We start from the raw sequence: 20,046 nt of genomic DNA on the forward strand, positions 1-20,046 counted from the left end.
GAGGGGGCGGAGGCTGCTACAACACCTGGCAGCATCCCAACATCTGTCCCCGCCTCCTCCATTCCCATCACCGCCCTCCCAGTTGCTCCGGTCCCTTCTGTCCCTGCAGGGCCCCACCATGTCTCCTTCGGGACAGGCACCGCACCCCCTGCCCCTGTCACCCCTGCTGCCCTCAGTGCAGAGTCTGTGGACATACTGCGGCAGTTGCAGGTTGGGCAGGCATCGGTGCTGACTGTCCTTCATGGCCACACCACACTGCTGACACAGATGGTGTCGTTCATGGAGGGCATGTCAACAACGATGTCTGAACAATGCAGGTTTCTGTGGTCCATGGACTCTTCCCTGACGGCAGCAGTGACTCTCCTGCAGCACTTCGTCCCCCCCTACCCCAGCCCCATCCACACTTCCCTCTCCCATACCTGTCCCATGCACACCCAGACATTCTCAAGCACGCACCCCACCAGACACAGGCAGCACACCACCAAGTAAGGGCAAGCACACACCTCCTGGCACGCACACTCAGGGTGATTTAGGCACACCCACTGGTTCTGGGGCAAAAAGACATACACACAGCCACAGTCTGAGTCCGCAGGCCTCACAACCCAGTCCCTCCAAAAGCACTCCCCTTGGCTCCCCTGCCAAACTGACACCCAAAGAGGTCGACATGGGTGAGCTGGCCCTCACCCCTACTGTGACACCACCCCGCAAGCGGGCGAGGAAGTCCCCGGGCAGGGTAGTTGAGTCCCCCCTTGTCCACCCCCTCCCTCAAGAGCGCTTCACCCCATCCCTCAGCCACCCCCCCCTCCGTTGGCCCTGGGGTTTCTTCCGGGGAAGGGGTTACTCTGGACACGCCGAGCTCACCTCCACCTTTGGCGCTGCCCCACCCCCTGTGGTGGAGACTTCCATCCCTGCACCCACCACACCTACCCTTCCCCCTCCTGTCCCTGCGGTGCCTGGTCCTTCCCCACATGATGCCCCCCCCCGTCGACGAAGCTGAGGGTTCCACTGTGCAGGCAAGCTAGGGGAGACGCATGGCCCTGTGTCCCCCCAAGGACTTCTATTATGGACTGGCCATTGGCCTTTGTATATAGTGTGATTTCATAATTTGTTTTTTATGCTGAATAAAGCATTTTATTTTTACTTTGAACACTATTACATTTCAGGTATTGATGTTGGTGCTGAGGCTCCAGGAGTTGGTGATGTGGTAATGTGTTATGGTTCTGAGAAATGTTCTAGTCTGATTGTCATGAGGTGGACCATGGTATCTGCGTGCCATCACAAGGTCTCAGCAAAGAATCATTGGTAGTGTGTGTTATTTTGGTTTTGAGACATTGTCCCAAGGAGTGTTCCTTCCTCTGTGGCACCTGACATCTTCCCTGCAAAGAGTTGCACAATTGTTGTGCTGTCCTGTGTCTACATTTCCTTTGTTGGTGACGGATCCCTTCAACTATGGCCATGCCTGCTCAGCAATGTCTCCGGCTGCATCGTCTGTGACATCCTTGCTAGCCACTGTACTTGTGTATTGAGTATGTTGAAATGCCTTCATGGAGAAATTCTCCCTTTTCAGCACTATGCATGTGTGTACTCCCGGCCTAGCACACATATGGTACTTGTTCTGCAGGGTATTTGGGCACCTGACTCACAATTGTGGGCATTGTATCTGTGGGAACTCCAGCCTATTACTTCCATGAGAGACAACATCTTGGTGGCTGGCCCAGCACCTGTACATTCCTATCAGTCCTGGGATGTGCGTGCCAGTGTGTGTTCCCTTTGGCTCTCTTAGTATAGTAGGCAGTGACATGACTATACAGTCTTGTGGCATGATCTCAGTGTGTGTTTTGTGCTGCATCCGCCAGGGGTGGGTATGCATGTGTTATTTGTCCTCACACCCACATGTGGTGTGTCATGCAGTGTGGGAAAGACATCCATCCTCCTGGGAGTGGGACACTACTGTCAGTGATGTGTTGTTATGGCACTATCATCATTGTCCAAAGTTAGGGATGCGTACATACACCCATGGAGTTGTGGTCATCTGAAAATTATGTACACCCCCCCAAGTCTCTGTCCACTGCTGGGAGACCTCTGCACCCACCCATATATGTCTGTCCACTGCTGGGTGTCCTCTGTACCCACACACATATGTGTGTCCACTGCTGGGAATGATATGCACTGTTGGACAGGCCACACGAAGGGCTTGCTCCCTCCCCGCAGGACAGGGCCCAAGCCCCGGCCCGCCAGGCGTGACCCACGAGAATCACCCGCACCCCGTCTCCCGACGGAACTCCTGCCCTCGGGCCTCCATGTATCACGGGCCCAAGCCACCACCGGCTCCCTCGGCTGGGTCAAGCCGCCATCTTGGGCCCTGCGCCACGAGGCCGCGTGGCCTCCACCCGACCCTAACCCTGGGCCTGGCCGGCCCCGACATCCCGGCACCACCATCCACCCAGGAGGTGAGCGGACCGCTTGGCAGGTCAATGGGGGAACGAAGCGCCAAGGACTCTCCCCCGCCAGGTGACGATCGCCTCCAGCTCCCCCAGGCACCGGCTCCACCCCCCCGCTGGGTGTCTGGACACCTTCATCCCGGACCCTCCGACCTCCAAGTGCGAGGGTCCGGACATCAAAGGGCGCTTGCCCTATAACTGGAGCAGCTCCGGAGCAGGAAGGCAGTTGTATCCTGGAGTCGAGAGACACCGAGAGAACTCAGCCTTGACGGACTACTGGCGCTGCCGTAGCCCTATCTTGAGAACCATCGTCCTGCCTGCTGGCGCTGCCGCGGCCTTCTGCAACATCCATCCTCGTCGGGACCTGCTGGCGCTGCCGCGGCCCGTTGTAACGACCATCTTCACCGGGACCTGCTGGCGCTGCCGCGGACCGTACATCGACCACCTTCACCAGGACCTGCTGGCGCTGCCGCGGACCGTGTATCGACCATCTCTACCGGGACCTGCTGGCGCTGCCGCGGCCCGTACCAGCTAAACCACCAAGCTCGAGGATTGTGAGCTACCCACCAGACCATCTCAACTACCAGACTGGTAACCAGACTGTCCCGCTACCCCCTTTCCTACCTTGAGAGACTTGAATCGAGGGGACCCCTGAGTCCAGACCTCCTTGTACCATTTCATCGTACCTTAAGAAGTGTATATAAAGAACGCTCAATCTTATCCTTGTGTGGTATCTGTCTGTGGGGGGGAAGTTATTTATCTGTACGATCGCTGGAGACGGCTCTCCCCGAAGACCTCTCCCCTTGTCCTCGGCCGACCCTCCCGGTCCGTCTAACATTGGTGGCCAGCGGCGCGATCCGAATCAATGCGTAATCGTACAGAGAGTAGCTCACCCCACGACAAAACCACGATGTCAGCCAAAGATAGCGGTTCCACTGAAAAGTTCCAAATGGATAAGTTGGAAGAGTATAGCCACCGCGAACTTAAACAATTCTGCATGGAACTAGGCATTGCTACCACCTGCCTGAGTACCAAAGATGATTTGAAGCGCGCCCTTGAGTCGTGGGCAGAAACTGGGATCACCGGATCCTCCGACCAAAACAGTGTCGCACCAGAGGGGAACGCCACGGCTCCCGAGGAGCGGGGAACGGGCCTCTCGCAGGAGGAGATCCAGGAAAGAGAAAGGACCAGATTACACGAGTTGGAAATGGCACGACTCAAGATGGACGGTGAACTAAAGTTAGCCGAGCAGAAACTAAATCTAGAGCATCTGCGGCTCCGAGAGGAGCGAGAAGAAAAACAGAGACAGAGAGAGCTTGAGGAAAAAAGAATAACACTCGAACACGAGCGCAAACTGGCGGAAATAGAACTTCGGAAACAGAATAAAGAAACGGGGGTGCCTGAGCGACCGCACACCCCAGGGGCAACCGAGAAAAAAGTCCACATCCCCAAGGATGTTGTCCGAGAGTATGTCCGAGAAGACGACATACAGCAGTGGTTCAAAGCCTACGAGATCGCCATGACCTCCCACCGGATCGACCGGAGTGATTGGGGAGCTGGACTATGGGGGAGGTTCGTCAACGAAGGTCGCGATGCCCTGTTGCAGCTCCCAGATCACCAAATGTCGTCCTACGACCACATGAAGGCTGCCCTCCTCACCCGCTACGGCCTCACACCCGAGATGTACCGCCAGAGGTTCAGAGATTGCACCCGGATCCCGGGTACAACTTGGGTGGAGTACGTGAACTATTTCAGCCGAGCCTTCGAGGGTTGGATCAAGGGGAGCCATGTAACAACCTACGAACAACTCTTTAACCTTAACCTTATGGTATGGGAACACCTGTCGAACAACTGCTTCGTCGAGCTCAGGCAGCACCTCCTCGACAGTAAATTGACCGACCCCCGGCAGCTCGCCGCTGAAGCTGACCGATGGGAGAGCACCCGAGTGGGCCGGAGAGGACCGCACAAGCAGAACCGAAGCAACCAAGGCCAGCACCGTCCTCGGGGAGGAGGAGGGGGCCAGGGGCGAGGGAGAGACACCCCCCCGGCAACAACCGTGGCCAGCACCCCGCCCCCGGCCGGCCGGGGAAACCCCCCGATGCGTCCAGGGTTCCGAGCCAACGTCACGTGCCACCGATGCCAGCGAGTCGGCCATTACGCCAATGACCCGAGCTGCCCGCAGAACCAAACACCCAAGCCCCGCCAGGTGGCTGCCGCCGCCCTGGGGGAAGAACGACTATCAGAGGAACAGGAAGAGTATGAGCCGGCCCAGCAAGAGTGGGAACCGGCCGCCATGGTTCTAGCGTGCCTAGGGGGAAAAGACATGGTCCCGCGGGCTCCCCTACCCGCCAACACCAGGAAATACGGTCAGTGGGTGACCATTAATGGGCATCGGGCCGAGGCCTTACGTGACACCGGCGCCAGTGTGACGGCCGTCCGCTGTCACCTGGTGAAACCCGAGCAGATCCTGCTGAACATTCTCTGCCCCGTCCGCTCAGCCGACAACTCCGAAAGTCTGTGTCAAATGGCCTGCGTCCCCTTCGAATGGGGAGGGGTCTCCGGCCTGTTGAAAGTGACGGTCCGGGATGATGCCCCCGTGGACTGCCTCCTGGGGAATGACCTCGAGAGTTCCCCGTGGGCCACCGTCGAGAGAAGAGAGCACCTGGGGATGCTGAGCCTCCCGGACTGGGCCTGCGTAACCACCCGGTCCATGGCCGCCCGTGCCGTTCCCCGACCAGAAGAACTGGAATGGCCAGCACCTCCGCCCCCGGTCGCCCCCGTAGAAGACAACGACGAGGCCAACCCCCCGGAGCCAACGACCGAAGGGGACGCGCAACCCCAGGACGTCCCCGGCCTGGCTCAGTGGCGTCAAGAAGGGGGGCCCACCCAAGAACAGTTCCGCCAGGAGCAAAAGACCTGCCCCTCCCTCGAGGGACTCCGCCAACAAGCCAGCGCCCAGAGCGCAGGGGACTCCACCGGAACTCACTGGGTCTACTGGGAGAACGACCTGCTATACAGCGAACAGAGAATCGCAGAGCTAGGGGCCGGTCGAGTACTGGTGGTACCTCTCCGCTTCAGAGACTTCCTGCTCAACCTGGCCCACGATGTCCCCCTGGCTGGACACCTGGGCCAAGACAAAACTTACAGTCGCCTAGTGACCCACTTTTTCTGGCCGAAGATGCGGAACGACGTCCTGAACCACTGCCGGTCCTGCCCCACGTGCCAGGCCAGCGGGAAGAGTGGCCGTAAGCTGAAGGCCCCTCTACAACCCTTCCCGGTGGTCACCACCCCGTTCGAGAGGGTAGGAATAGACATTGTGGGGCCCCTGGACCCCCGCACGGCACAAGGACATAGGTTCATCCTGGTACTGGTGGATCACCCCACCCGCTACCCCGAAGCGGTGCCTCTACGAACTGTAACAGCTCCGGTGGTTGGCCGGGCCCTAATGGGGATCTTCTCCCGGGTGGGCTTCCCCCGAGAAGTCGTCAGCGACCGAGGCACGAACTTCATCTCCAAATACATGAAGTCCCTCTTGTAACAGTGCGGGGTCACCTACCGATTCACGACCCCCTATCACCCCCAAGGGAACGGACTAGTGGAGCGATTCAACCGCACTCTCAAGGGGATGATTGGGGGATTGGAAGAGCCCCTCCGTCGCCAGTGGGATGTACTACTCCCGTGCCTCCTCTTCGCCTACCGAGAAGTTCCCCAGAAGTCCCTCGGTTTTAGCCCTTTCGAACTCCTGTACGGGCACCCTGTGCGAGGGCCCCTCAGCCTAGTCAAAGAAGGTTGGGAGATGGCCCCCCTAAAGACCCCTCCAGACGTCTTCAAGTACCTCCTGGCCCTACGTAATCAGACCCGGCGCTTCAGGGAGATGGCCAAGGCGAACCTCGAGGCCAGCCAGGAAGACATGAAGAGATGGTATGATCACAATGCCTCCTCAGTCGAGTTCGAACCTGGACAACAAGTGTGGGTGATGTCCCCCACCGAACCCTGTGCCTTGCAAGATAAGTGGATGGGGCCCTTCAAGGTGGTCGAGCGCAAAAGCCCCGTCACTTACCTCATCGACATGGGGACCCCCCGGAACCCCCTTCGGGTCCTCCACACCAACAGACTCAAACCACACTTTGTGCGCTCAGAACTCAGCCTCCTGATGGCTACAGACAGTGGAGCAGAGGAGGACTCCAAACCCCTCCCGGATCTCCTGAAGACTCAGGAGAACGACGGTTCCGTGGATGGGGTCCGGCTCTCCGATGCCCTCACCCCAGAGCAACGCCAGGGCTGCCGGGACCTCCTGCTGCGGTTCGCTTCACTGTTCTCCCTCACTCCCGGGGTCACCCCTTGGTGCTTGCACGACGTGGACACCGGGGACAGTCCCCCTATCCGACACCGGGCCTACCGCGTACCAGATCGGGTACGGGCCTGCATACAAGAGGAAGTGGCCAAAATGCTCACGATCGGGGTCATCGAGCCCTCGGACAGTCCCTGGGCCAGCCCGGTTGTATTGGTCCCCAAAGCCGCTGCCCCCGGCACCACACCTGAACTGAGATTCTGCGTCGACTACCGGGGCTTGAACGCTGTCACCCGAACCGACGCTCATCCTATCCCCAGAGCGGATGAATTGATCGACCGGCTGGGGGCCGCCCGCTACCTCAGTATCTTCGACCTAACAGCGGGCTACTGGCAGATCGGTCTCACACCCCGGGCTCAAGAACGATCCGCCTTCTCTACCCCCGATGGCCACTACCACTTCAAGGTCATGCCCTTTGGCATGAAGAACGCCCCCGCTACATTTCAACGTCTTGTGAACCAGGTCTTGGCGGGGCTCGAAGAGTTCAGCGCTGCCTACCTGAACGATATCGCTGTATACAGCCGCCACTGGTCCGACCACCTCCTCCACCTCCAGGAGGTCCTACAGGCCCTCCAGCGGGCCGGCCTCACGATTAAGGCCGGCAAATGCCAAATTGGTCAAGGGTCCGTGACCTACCTGGGGCACCAGGTGGGGAGCGGGCTGGTGGCCCCACTGCAACTGAAGATTGCTGCCATCCAGTCCTGGCAGCCCCCCGTCACCCAGACCGAAGTCCGAGCCTTCTTGGGGCTCACCGGCTACTACCGGCGGTTCGTGAGGGACTACGGCAGCATTGTGGGGCCCCTCACGGGTCTCACGTCCAAGAACCAACCGAAGCGGATTAACTGGACCCCCGATTGTCAAGCGGCCTTCGAAAAGCTGAAGACCGCCCTGTGCACCGCCCCTGTGCTCCAGGCCCCCGATTACAGTCGGGAATTCGTGGTACAGACAGACGCCTCTGACCACGGCATCGGAGCGGTTCTTTCCCAAGTGAATCCCGAGGGTCATGACCAGCCGGTGGCCTTCATCAGCCGACGTCTCCTGGCCCGAGAACAGCGCTGGAGCACAATCGAGAGGGAGGCCTTCGCAGTGGTGTGGGCCCTCAAAAAGCTCCGGCCCTATCTCTTCGGTACCCACTTCCGGGTACAAACCGACCATAGACCCCTGCAGTGGCTGATGCAGATGCGGGGGGAGAACCCAAAACTATTGCGCTGGTCCATCTCCCTGCAGGGAATGGACTTCACCGTGGAGCACCGACCAGGCCAAGACCACGCCAACGCAGATGGCCTGTCACGCTTCTTCCGCCTCGACGAGGAGAGTCCCCAAGAAGATGGGTGACTCTCCCCGCCTTCAGCTGGGGGGGACGCATGTTGGACAGGCCACACGAAGGGCTTGCTCCCTCCCCGCAGGACAGGGCCCAAGCCCCGGCCCGCCAGGCGTGACCCACGAGAATCACCCGCACCCCGTCTCCCGACGGAACTCCTGCCCTCGGGCCTCCATGTATCACGGGCCCAAGCCACCACCGGCTCCCTCGGCCGGGTCAAGCCGCCATCTTGGGCCCTGCGCCACGAGGCCGCGTGGCCTCCACCCGACCCTAACCCTGGGCCTGGCCGGCCCCGACATCCCGGCACCACCATCCACCCAGGAGGTGAGCGGACCACTTGGCAGGTCAATGGGGGAACGAAGCGCCAAGGACTCTCCCCCGCCAGGTGACGATCGCCTCCAGCTCCCCCAGGCACCGGCTCCACCCCCCCGCTGGGTGTCTGGACACCTTCATCCCGGACCCTCCGACCTCCAAGTGCGAGGGTCCGGACATCAAAGGGCGCTTGCCCTATAACTGGAGCAGCTCCGGAGCAGGAAGGCAGTTGTATCCTGGAGTCGAGAGACACCGAGAGAACTCAGCCTTGACGGACTACTGGCGCTGCCGTAGCCCTATCTTGAGAACCATCGTCCTGCCTGCTGGCGCTGCCGCGGCCTTCTGCAACATCCATCCTCGTCGGGACCTGCTGGCGCTGCCGCGGCCCGTTGTAACGACCATCTTCACCGGGACCTGCTGGCGCTGCCGCGGACCGTACATCGACCACCTTCACCAGGACCTGCTGGCGCTGCCGCGGACCGTGTATCGACCATCTCTACCGGGACCTGCTGGCGCTGCCGCGGCCCGTACCAGCTAAACCACCAAGCTCGAGGATCGTGAGCTACCCACCAGACCATCTCAACTACCAGACTGGTAACCAGACTGTCCCGCTACCCCCTTTCCTACCTTGAGAGACTTGAATCGAGGGGACCCCTGAGTCCAGACCTCCTTGTACCATTTCATCGTACCTTAAGAAGTGCATATAAAGAACGCTCAATCTTATCCTTGTGTGGTATCTGTCTGTGGGGGGGAAGTTATTTATCTGTACGATCGCTGGAGACGGCTCTCCCCGGAGACCTCTCCCCTTGTCCTCGGCCGACCCTCCCGGTCCGTCTAACATGCACCCATCCCCATGTCTCTGTCCACTGCTGGGAGTGATATCCACCCACCCCTATATTGCAGGCCACTGCTGGTAGTCATTTACACCCACCCCTCACATGTATGTCCACTGCTGGTAGTGATATGCACCCACCCCCATGTCTCTGTCCACTGCTGGTAGGGATATGCACCCACCCCCATGTCTCTGTCCACTGCTGGGAGTCCTCTGCACCCACACACATATGTCTGTCCACTGCTGGGAGTCCTCTGCAGCCACCCCTCACATGTCTGTCCACTGCTGGGATTGATATGCACCCACCCCCATGTCTCTGTCCCCTGCTGGGAGTGATATGCACCCACCCCTCATATTGCAGGCCACTGCTGGTAGTCATTTACACCCACCCCTCACATGCCTGTCCACTGCTGGTAGTGATATGAACACCCCCATGTCTCTGTCCACTGCTGGGAGTCCTCTGCACCCATCCATATATGTCTGTCCACTGCTGGGAGTCATATACACCCACCCCTCACATGTCTGTCCACTTCTGGGAGTGATATGCACCCACCCCCATGTCTCTCTCCACTGCTGGGAGTGATATGCACCCACCCCCAATGTCTCTGTCCACTGCTGGTAGGTATATGCACCCACCCCCATGTCTCTGTCCACTGATGGGAGTGATATGCACCCACCCCTCATATTGAAGGCCACTGCTGGTAGTCATTTACACCCACCCCTCACATGTCTGTCCACTGCTGGTAGTGATATGCACCCACCCCCATGTCTCTGTCCACTGCTGGGAGTCCTCTGCACCCACCCATATATGTCTGTCCACTGCTGGGAGTCCTCTGCAGCCACCCCTCACATGTCTGTCCACTGCTGGTGTTGATATGCACCCACCCCCATGTCTCTGTCCACTGCTGGGAGTCCTCTGCACCCACCCCCATGTCTGTCCACCGCTGGGAGTGATATGCACCCACCCCCATGTCTCTGGCCACTGCTGGGAGTACTCTGCACCCACACACATATGTCTGTCCACTGCTGGGAGTCATATACACCCACCCCTCACATGTCTGTCCACTGCTGGTAGGGATATGCACCCACCCCCATGTCTCTGTCCACTGCTGGGAGTCCTCTGCACCCATCCATATATGTCTGTCCACTGCTGGGAGTCATATACACCCACCCCTCACATGTCTGTCCACTTCTGGGAGTGATATGCACCCACCCCCATGTCTCTCTCCACTGCTGGGAGTGATATGCACCCACCCCCATGTCTCTGTCCACTGCTGGTAGGGATATGCACCCACCCCCATGTCTCTGTCCACTGCTGGGAGTGATATGCACCCACCCCTCATATTGCAGGCCACTGCTGGTAGTCATTTACACCCACCCCTCACATGTCTGTCCACTGCTGGTAGTGATATGCACCCACCCCCATGTCTCTGTCCACTGCTGGGAGTCCTCTGCACCCACCCATATATGTCTGTCCACTGCTGGGAGCCCTCTGCAGCCACCCCTCACATGTCTGTCCACTGCTGGTGTTGATATGCACCCACCCCCATGTCTCCGTCCACTGCTGGGAGTCCTCTGCACCCACCCCCATGTCTGTCCACTGCTGGGAGTGATATGCACCCACCCCCATATCTCTGTCCACTGCTGGGAGTACTCTGCACCCACACACATATGTCTGTCCACTGCTGGGAGACCTCTGCACCCACCCTCACATGTCTGTCCACTGCTGGGAGTCCTCTGCAGCCACCCCTCACATGTCTGTCCACTGCTGGGAGTGATATGCACCCACCCCCATGTCTCTGTCCACTGCTGGGAGTGATATGCACCCACCCCCATGTCTCTGTCCACTGCTGGTAGGGATATGCACCCACCCCCATGTCTCTATCCACTGCTGGGAGTCCTCTGCACCGACCCCATGTCTGTCCACTGCTGGGAGTGATATGCACCCACCCCCATGTCTCCGTCCACTGCTGGGAGTACTCTGCACCCACACACATATGTCTGTCTACTGCTGGCAGTCATATACACCCACCCCTCACATGCCTGTCCACTGCTGGTAGTGATATGCACCCACCCCCATGTCTCTGTCCACTGCTGGGAGTCCTCTGCACCCATCCATATATGTCTGTCCACTGCTGGGAGTCATATACACCCACCCCTCACATGTCTGTCCACTGCTGGGAGTGATATGCACCCACCCCCATGTCTCTGTCCACTGCTGGGAGTGATATGCACCCACCCCCAATGTCTCTGTCCACTGCTGGTAGGGATATGCACCCACCCCCATGTCTCTGTCCACTGATGGGAGTGATATGCACCCACCCCTCATTTTGCAGGCCACTGCTGGTAGTCATTTACACCCACCCCTCACATTTCTGTCCACTGCTGGGAGTCCTCTGCACCCACCCATATATGTCTGTCCACTGCTGGGAGTCCTCTGCAGCCACCCCTCACATGTCTGTCCACTGCTGGTGTTGATATGCACCCACCCCCATGTCTCTGTCCACTGCTGGGAGTCCTCTGCACCCACCCCCATGTCTCTGTCCACTACTGGGAGTGATATGCACCCCCCCCATGTCTCTGTCCACTGCTGGTAGGGATATGCACCCACCCCCATGTCTCTGTCCACTGCTGGGAGTGATATGCACCCACCCCTCATATTGCAGGCCACTGCTGGTAGTCATTTACACCCACCCCTCACATGTCTGTCCACTGCTGGTAGTGATATGCACCCACCCCCATGTCTCTGTCCACTGCTGGGAGTCCTCTGCACCCACCCATATATGTCTGTCCACTGCTGGGAGTCATATACACCCACCCCTCACATGTCTGTCCACTGCTGGTAGTATTATGCACCCACCCCCATGTCTCTGGCCACTGCTGGTAGGGATATGCACCCACTCCCATGTCTCTGTCCACTGCTGGGAGTCCTCTGCACCCACACACATATGTCTGTCCACTGCTGGGAGACCTCTGCACCCACCCTCACATGTCTGTCCACTGCTGGGAGTCCTCTGCAGCCACCCCTCACATGTCTGTCCACTGCTGGGAGTGATATGCACCCACCCCCATGTCTCTGTCCACTGCTGGGAGTGATATGCACCCACCCCCATGTCTCTGTCCACTGCTGGTAGGGATATGCACCCACCCCCATGTCTCTATCCACTGCTGGGAGTCCTCTGCACCGACCCCATGTCTGTCCACTGCTGGGAGTGATATGCACCCACCCCCATGTCTCCGTCCACTGCTGGGAGTACTCTGCACCCACACACATATGTCTGTCTACTGCTGGCAGTCATATACACCCACCCCTCACATGCCTGTCCACTGCTGGTAGTGATATGCACCCACCCCCATGTCTCTGTCCACTGCTGGGAGTCCTCTGCACCCATCCATATATGTCTGTCCACTGCTGGGAGTCATATACACCCACCCCTCACATGTCTGTCCACTGCTGGGAGTGATATGCACCCACCCCCATGTCTCTGTCCACTGCTGGGAGTGATATGCACCCACCCCCAATGTCTCTGTCCACTGCTGGTAGGGATATGCACCCACCCCCATGTCTCTGTCCACTGATGGGAGTGATATGCACCCACCCCTCATTTTGCAGGCCACTGCTGGTAGTCATTTACACCCACCCCTCACATTTCTGTCCACTGCTGGTAGTGATATGCACCCACCCCCATGTCTCTGTCCACTGCTGGGAGTCCTCTGCACCCACCCATATATGTCTGTCCACTGCTGGGAGTCCTCTGCAGCCACCCCTCACATGTCTGTCCACTGCTGGTGTTGATATGCACCCACCCCCATGTCTCTGTCCACTACTGGGAGTCCTCTGCACCCACCCCCATGTCTCTGTCCACTACTGGGAGTGATATGCACCCCCCCCCATGTCTCTGTCCACTGCTGGTAGGGATATGCACCCACCCCCATGTCTCTGTCCACTGCTGGGAGTGATATGCACCCACCCCTCATATTGCAGGCCACTGCTGGTAGTCATTTACACCCACCCCTCACATGTCTGTCCACTGCTGGTAGTGATATGCACCCACCCCCATGTCTCTGTCCACTGCTGGGAGTCCTCTGCACCCACCCATATATGTCTGTCCACTGCTGGGAGTCATATACACCCACCCCTCACATGTCTGTCCACTGCTGGTAGTATTATGCACCCACCCCCATGTCTCTGGCCACTGCTGGTAGGGATATGCACCCACTCCCATGTCTCTGTCCACTGCTGGGAGTCCTCTGCACCCACACACATATGTCTGTCCACTGCTGGGAGTCCTCTGCACCCACCCCTCACATGTCTGTTCACTGCTGGGAATCCTATGCAGCCACACACCCACCCACCCACGCCCTTGGTGCAGTACACTTCTGTCCTGGGCCTACACACACACCAATATAAAGGTAATATCATGCACCAGGCCGTAGGCCTACATTCGTGGCGTGTGTACGCCTTGTATCCCAAATGTACTGGTGCCGTAGGGGTACGTGTGATACGGACCGTACCCCTGCATTCATAGAGTGTGTACGGTTCGTACCACGCGCACCCCTACGGCCCTAATCCAATAGTGATACGACTGCTGGTAGTCATTTACACCCACCCCTCACATGTCTGTCCACTGCTGGTGTTGATATGCACCCACCCCCATGTCTCTGTCCACTGCTGGGAGTCCTCTGCACCCACACCCATGTCTGTCCACTGCTGGGAGTGATATGCACCCATCCCCATGTCTCTGTCCACTGCTGGGAGTGATATGCACCCACCCCCATGTCTCTGTCCACTGCTGGGAGTCCTCTGCACCCACCCCCATGTCTGTCCACTGCTGGGAGTGATATGCACCCACCCCCATATATCTGTCCACTGCTGGGAGTGATATGCACCCACCCCCATGTCTCTGTCCACTGCTGGTAGGGATATGCACCCACCCCCATGTCTCTGTCCACTGCTGGGAGTGATATGCACCCACCCCTCATAACGCAGGCCACTGCTGGTAGTCATTTACACCCACCCCTCAAATGTCTGTCCACTGCTGGTAGTGATATGCACCCACCCCCATGTCTCTGTCCACTGCTGGGAATCCTCTGCACCCACCCATATATGTCTGTCCACTGCTGGGAGTCCTCTGCAGCCACCCCTCACATGTCTGTCCACTGCTGGTGTTGATATGCACCCACCCCCATGTCTCTGTCCACTGCTGGGAGTCCTCTGCACCCACCCCCATATCTGTCCACTGCTGGGAGTGATATGCACCCACCCCCATATCTCTGTTCACTGCTGGGAGTACTCTGCACCCACACACATATGTCTGTCCACTCCTGGGAGTCCTCTGCACCCACCCCTCACATGTCTGTCCACTGCTGGGAGTCCTCTGCAGCCACCCCTCACATGTCTGTCCACTGCTGGGAGTGATATGCACCCACCCCCATGTCTCTGTCCACTGCTGGGAGTGATATGCACCCACCCCCATGTCTCTGTCCACTGCTGGTAGGGATATGCACCCACCCCCATGTCTCTGTCCACTGCTGGTAGGGATATGCACCCACACACATATGTCTGTCCACTGCTGGGAGTCCTCTGCAGCCACCCTTCACATGTCTGTCCACTGCTGGTGTTGATATGCACCCACCCCCATATCTCTGTCCACTGCTGGGAGTCCTCTGCACCCACCCCCATGTCTGTCCACTGCTAGAAGTGATATGCACCCACCCCCATGTCTCTGTCCACTGCTGGGAGTGATATGCACCCACCCCCATGTCTCTCTCCACTGCTGGTAGGGATATGCACCCACCCCATGTCTCTGTCCACTGCTGGGAGTGATATGCACCCACCCCTCATATTGCAGGCCACTGCTGGTAGTCATTTACACCCACCCCTCACATGTCTGTCCACTGCTGGTAGTGATATGCACCCACCCCCATGTCTCTGTCCACTGCTGGGAGTCCTCTGCACCCACCCATATGTGTCTGTCCACTGCTGGGAGTCATATACACCCACCCCTCACATGTCTGTCCACTGCTGGTAGTGATATGCACCCACCCCCATGTCTCTGTCCACTGCTGGGAGTCCTCTGCAACCGCACACATATGTCTGTCCACTGCTGGGAGTCATATACACCCACCCCTCACATGTCTGTCCACTGCTGGTAGTGATATGCACCCACCCCCATGTCTCTGGCCACTGCTGGTAGGGATATGCACCCACCCCCATGTCTCTGTCCACTGCTGGGAGTCCTCTGCACCCACACACATATGTCTGTCCACTGCTGGGAGTCCTCTGCACCCACCCCCCACATGTCTGTTCACTGCTGGGAATCCTATGCAGCCACACACCCACCCACCCACCCCCTTGATGCAGTACACTTCTGTCCTCAGCCTACACACACACCAATATAAAGGTAATATGATCACCAGGCCGTAGGCCTACATTCGTGGCGTGTGTACGCCTTGTATCCCAAATGTACTGGTGCCGTAGGGGTACGTGTGATACGGACCGTAACCCTGCATTCATAGAGTGTGTACGGTCCGTACCACGTGCACCCCTACGGCCCCAATCCAATAGTGATACGACTGCTGGTAGTCATTTACACCCACCCCTCACATGTCTGTCCACTGCTGGTAGTGATATGCACCCACCCCCATGTCTCTGTCCACTGCTGGGAGTCCTCTGCACCCACCCATATGTCTGTCCACTGCTGGGAGTCCTCTGCAGCCACCCCTCACATGTCTGTCCACTGCTGGTGTTGATATGCACCCACCCCCATGTCTCTGTCCACTGCTGGGAGTCCTCTGCACCCACACCCATGTCTGTCCATTGCTGGGAGTGATATGCACCCACCCCATGTCTCTGTCCACTGCTGGTAGGGATATGCACCCACCCCCATGTCTCTGTCCACTGCTGGGAGTGATATGCACCCACCCCTCATAACGCAGGCCACTGCTGGTAGTCATTTACACCCACCCCTCACACGGCTGTCCACTGCTGGTAGTGATATGCACCCACCCCCATGTCTCTGTCCACTGCTGGGAGTCCTCTGCACCCACCCATATATGTCTGTCCACTGCTGGGAGTCCTCTGCAGCCACCCCTCACAAGTCTGTCCACTGCTGGTGTTGATATGCACCCACCCCCATGTCTCTGTCCACTGCTTGGAGTCCTCTGCACCCACCCCCATGTCTGTCCACTGCTGGGAGTGATATGCACCCACCCCCATATCTCTGTTCACTGCTGGGAGTACTCTGCACCCACACACATATGTCTGTCCACTCCTGGGAGTCCTCTGCACCCACCCCTCACATGTCTGTCCACTGCTGGGATTCCTCTGCAGCCACCCCTCACATGTCTGTCCACTGCTGGGAGTGAAATGCACCCACCCCCATGTCTCTGTCCACTGCTGGGAGTGATATGCACCCACCCCCATGTCTCTGTCCACTGCTGGTAGGGATATGCACCCACCCCCATATCTCTGTCCACTGCTGGGAGTCCTCTGCACCCACCCCCATGTCTGTCCACTGCTGGGAGTGATATGCACCCACCCCCATGCCTCTGTCCACTGCTGGGAGTACTCTGCACCCACAAACATATGTCTGTCCACTGCTGGCAGTCATATACACCCACCACTCACATGTCTGTCCACTGCTGGTATTTATTTATTTATTTAATCATTTGTAAAGCGCGACAGCTACCTCCAACGGAGGTGTCCCGGCGCTAGCATCCAGAGAGGGGCATGCAGAGGGCAGCAGGGAGAAAGAGGCGTTAGACGGAAGTCGTGAGGTCAAACAACCAAGTTTTGAGGGCCTTTCTAAATGGGAGTTCTGCTTTAATCTGGCGTAGGTGGTTAGGCATCATATTCCACATAGTAGCCGTTTTTACTACAAAGGCTCTCCCCCCTATCCTAGCTTTCCTATAACGTGGAGTGGCAAGGAGGTTCAGGTTGCTGGATCGTAAGGTTCTGGCATTCTGATATTTTTGGAGCCTCTGTCTCAGATATCGGGGGCCAACCTCTCTGAGTGCTTTATGGGCTAGGACCAGAGCCTTAAACATTACTCTTTTTTTTACAGGCAGCCAGTGAAGGCTCCGCAAATGGGGAGTAATATGATACCTTAGTGGCACATTTCTAATCAATCTAGCAGCAGAGTTTTGAATTCTTTGAAGTCTCTTCATAAGATAGTCAGGCAGACCAATGAAGAGGCTGTTAGCGTAAGCTAACTGGGAAGTGATAAGCGCATGAACCACCATCTTTCTGCATTCCATAGGAAGGAAATGAAGACACCTGCGAAGTGCCTTCAGTTTCCAGAAACATTGTGAGGATATATAGGCTATTTGGGCCTTGCCAGTGAGTTGGGTGTCCATTCTAAAGCCTAGGTTCCTTGCTGAGTTGACCGGAATTGGAGGGGGGTTAAGTTCAGCTGGCCACCAGAGCTCAGATTGAGGAGGGGTCAGCTGATTAAAAAACCATATCTTGGTCTTGTCAGTATTTAGTTTCAGGCAGTTATCGGTCATCCAAGAGGAGATATCACGGAGACACTGCCTGAACTTAGTGAAAGCATTCTCGTTATGCTCTTTGAAGGAAAAGATAAGTTGGGTATCGTCAGCGTAAGAAACGACACGTACACCCAGGCCTTCAACAATGGATGCCAGGGGGGCCAGATATACGTTGAACAGAGATGGACTCAGGGCGGACCCCTGCGGGACCCCCTGCGATAGTGTCCTAGCACTTGACACGTGCGGATGAAGAAAGACTTGTTGAGATCTATCTCCCAAAAATGACTTGAACCAGCGTAAGACAGTTCCTGTAACACCTAGTGAGTGGAGCCTGTTGAGCAGGATCCTATGGGAGACCGTGTCAAAGGCCGCCGACAGATCAAGCAGTACCAGCATGGCACAGCTACCTTTATCCATTGTCTCCCGGATTGATTCTGTCACCTCCAGCAGTGCCGTCTCAGTACTATATCCCGCCCTAAAACCGGATTGTGAGTCATGTAGGCAGTTATTGGATTCGAGAAAGTCAGACAGTTGCCTTTGGACCTCCTTTTCCAGAATCTTTGCAGGAGCGGGGAGTAGGGAGATAGGCCTAAAATTCTTCAGTTCCGTGGGATCAGAGTCTTCTTTTTTTAGAATAGGACAGACAAAGGCTTTCTTCCATTCTGTAGGGAAAATTCCAGTGTCAAGTGAGGTGTTCCAAACATTGTTCAATGTATTGTTCAATGCAGGGGCTAGAAGTTTGAAAATTCTAGCCGGGCAGGGATCAGAAGGGCAGCCAGACTTGACTTTCATAAGATCCCTCAGGGAAGCGTCCTTTTCATACCGATGAAAGTCGGACCATTTACCTGGATGACCAATCAGGGGCCTCTCCCGCTCATCCGTAATCGGGAAGGCAGAGTAAATGGCTGCAATTTTATCATGAAAAAAAGAGGCTAATTCCTCACACAGCGAAGGGGTTGTCGGGATGATACTTTTAAGGGATTGAGGTTTCAGAAAACTCTCTACTATCTTATATATCTCCCTAGGGGAGTTCTCTGCCTCCATAATTTGTTTAGCAAAAAAATCTTTCATAGTTTTGCGCTTGAGGATATGGAATTTTTTCAATGCTTCCTTGTAAGTCTCCTTGGCTGAGATTTCATATTTTTTTCTCCAGATGCGTTCCAGTTTTTTACAATGACTTTTTGCCATTTGGAGTTCGGTATGGAACCACGGCGCTGAAGGCTTGCTCCTAACTACTTTACAGGATCTGATCGGAGCAATCTTGTCTAGGGCAGAGGTCAGCCATGTATTGAAGAGGGAAGAGTCTCTATTGGGATCACCGGAAGGAGTAGGAGTGGAGTTAGCTAATTCATTTCTCATTGCGTCAAAAGTAACTTTCCTCCAATTTCTTCTTTTTTCTACAGTGGGTCCACCGAATTTAGCAGGACATAATAGTCCCAGCTTGAATGTGACTAGCATGTGGTCTGACCAGGTTACTGGTAAAGGTTTTTCCACACTGATGGCCCTGTCATTAGAGAAGATGAGATCTAGTGTATGTCCCGCTGAGTGGGTGGGGGAGTGGACTAATTGCAGAAAATTTAAGCTTTTAAGTGCATCATCTACTAAGGTGGTTTGAGGGCATGTAGCAAGGTCCATATGTACGTTAAAATCTCCAAGTACAGTGTAGCTGGAGTAACGTAGTGATTGATTGGCAATGCAGTCGAAAAGTGGTGACCAGTAAGAAGTCGGAGTACTAGGGGGTCTATAGATCAGAAGTCCTGCCGTAGACTGATTTTTGTTAAGCTTAATTTGATAGGACAGGGCCTCAATAGGATCCAGCTCCGTTATTTTTTTATATGAGATATCCCAGTCTTCTTTCAAAATTATTGCCAAACCTCCTCCAAGTCTGTTGTCGGCTCTGTTGGCAATAACCATTCTGTAACCTATGGGAACAGTCAGGCAGATATCTGGATTCGATCCCTCACGCACCCATGTTTCAGTCAAGAATAACAAATCTAAATTTAAGGTTTTTAGAAGCAGCCACAGATCAGCAGCATGCTTAGGCAGCGATCTGCAGTTTATCAGGGCTGCTTTGATGGATTGTTCCTCCTGGTAACTGTCTAATCTGTTAGCCCTAGGTATAGTGGAGATATCAAGCGACTTTATGGGTGTAGGTCTAGGCAGAAGAAACTTACAAGATTTGCATTGTGACTCGCAGTGGTTTCCGCCCCTTATCAGCATTCTGTCAAGTGAAAAACAGGTCGGAATTGCACAATTTTGTTTTGACAGATCAAGCAGTTGTTTCCTAGACCAAATTTTT

Source organism: Triturus cristatus, chromosome 5_1 (genome assembly GCF_964204655.1).
Source record: "Triturus cristatus chromosome 5_1, aTriCri1.1, whole genome shotgun sequence".
Taxonomy (NCBI): domain Eukaryota; kingdom Metazoa; phylum Chordata; class Amphibia; order Caudata; family Salamandridae; genus Triturus; species Triturus cristatus.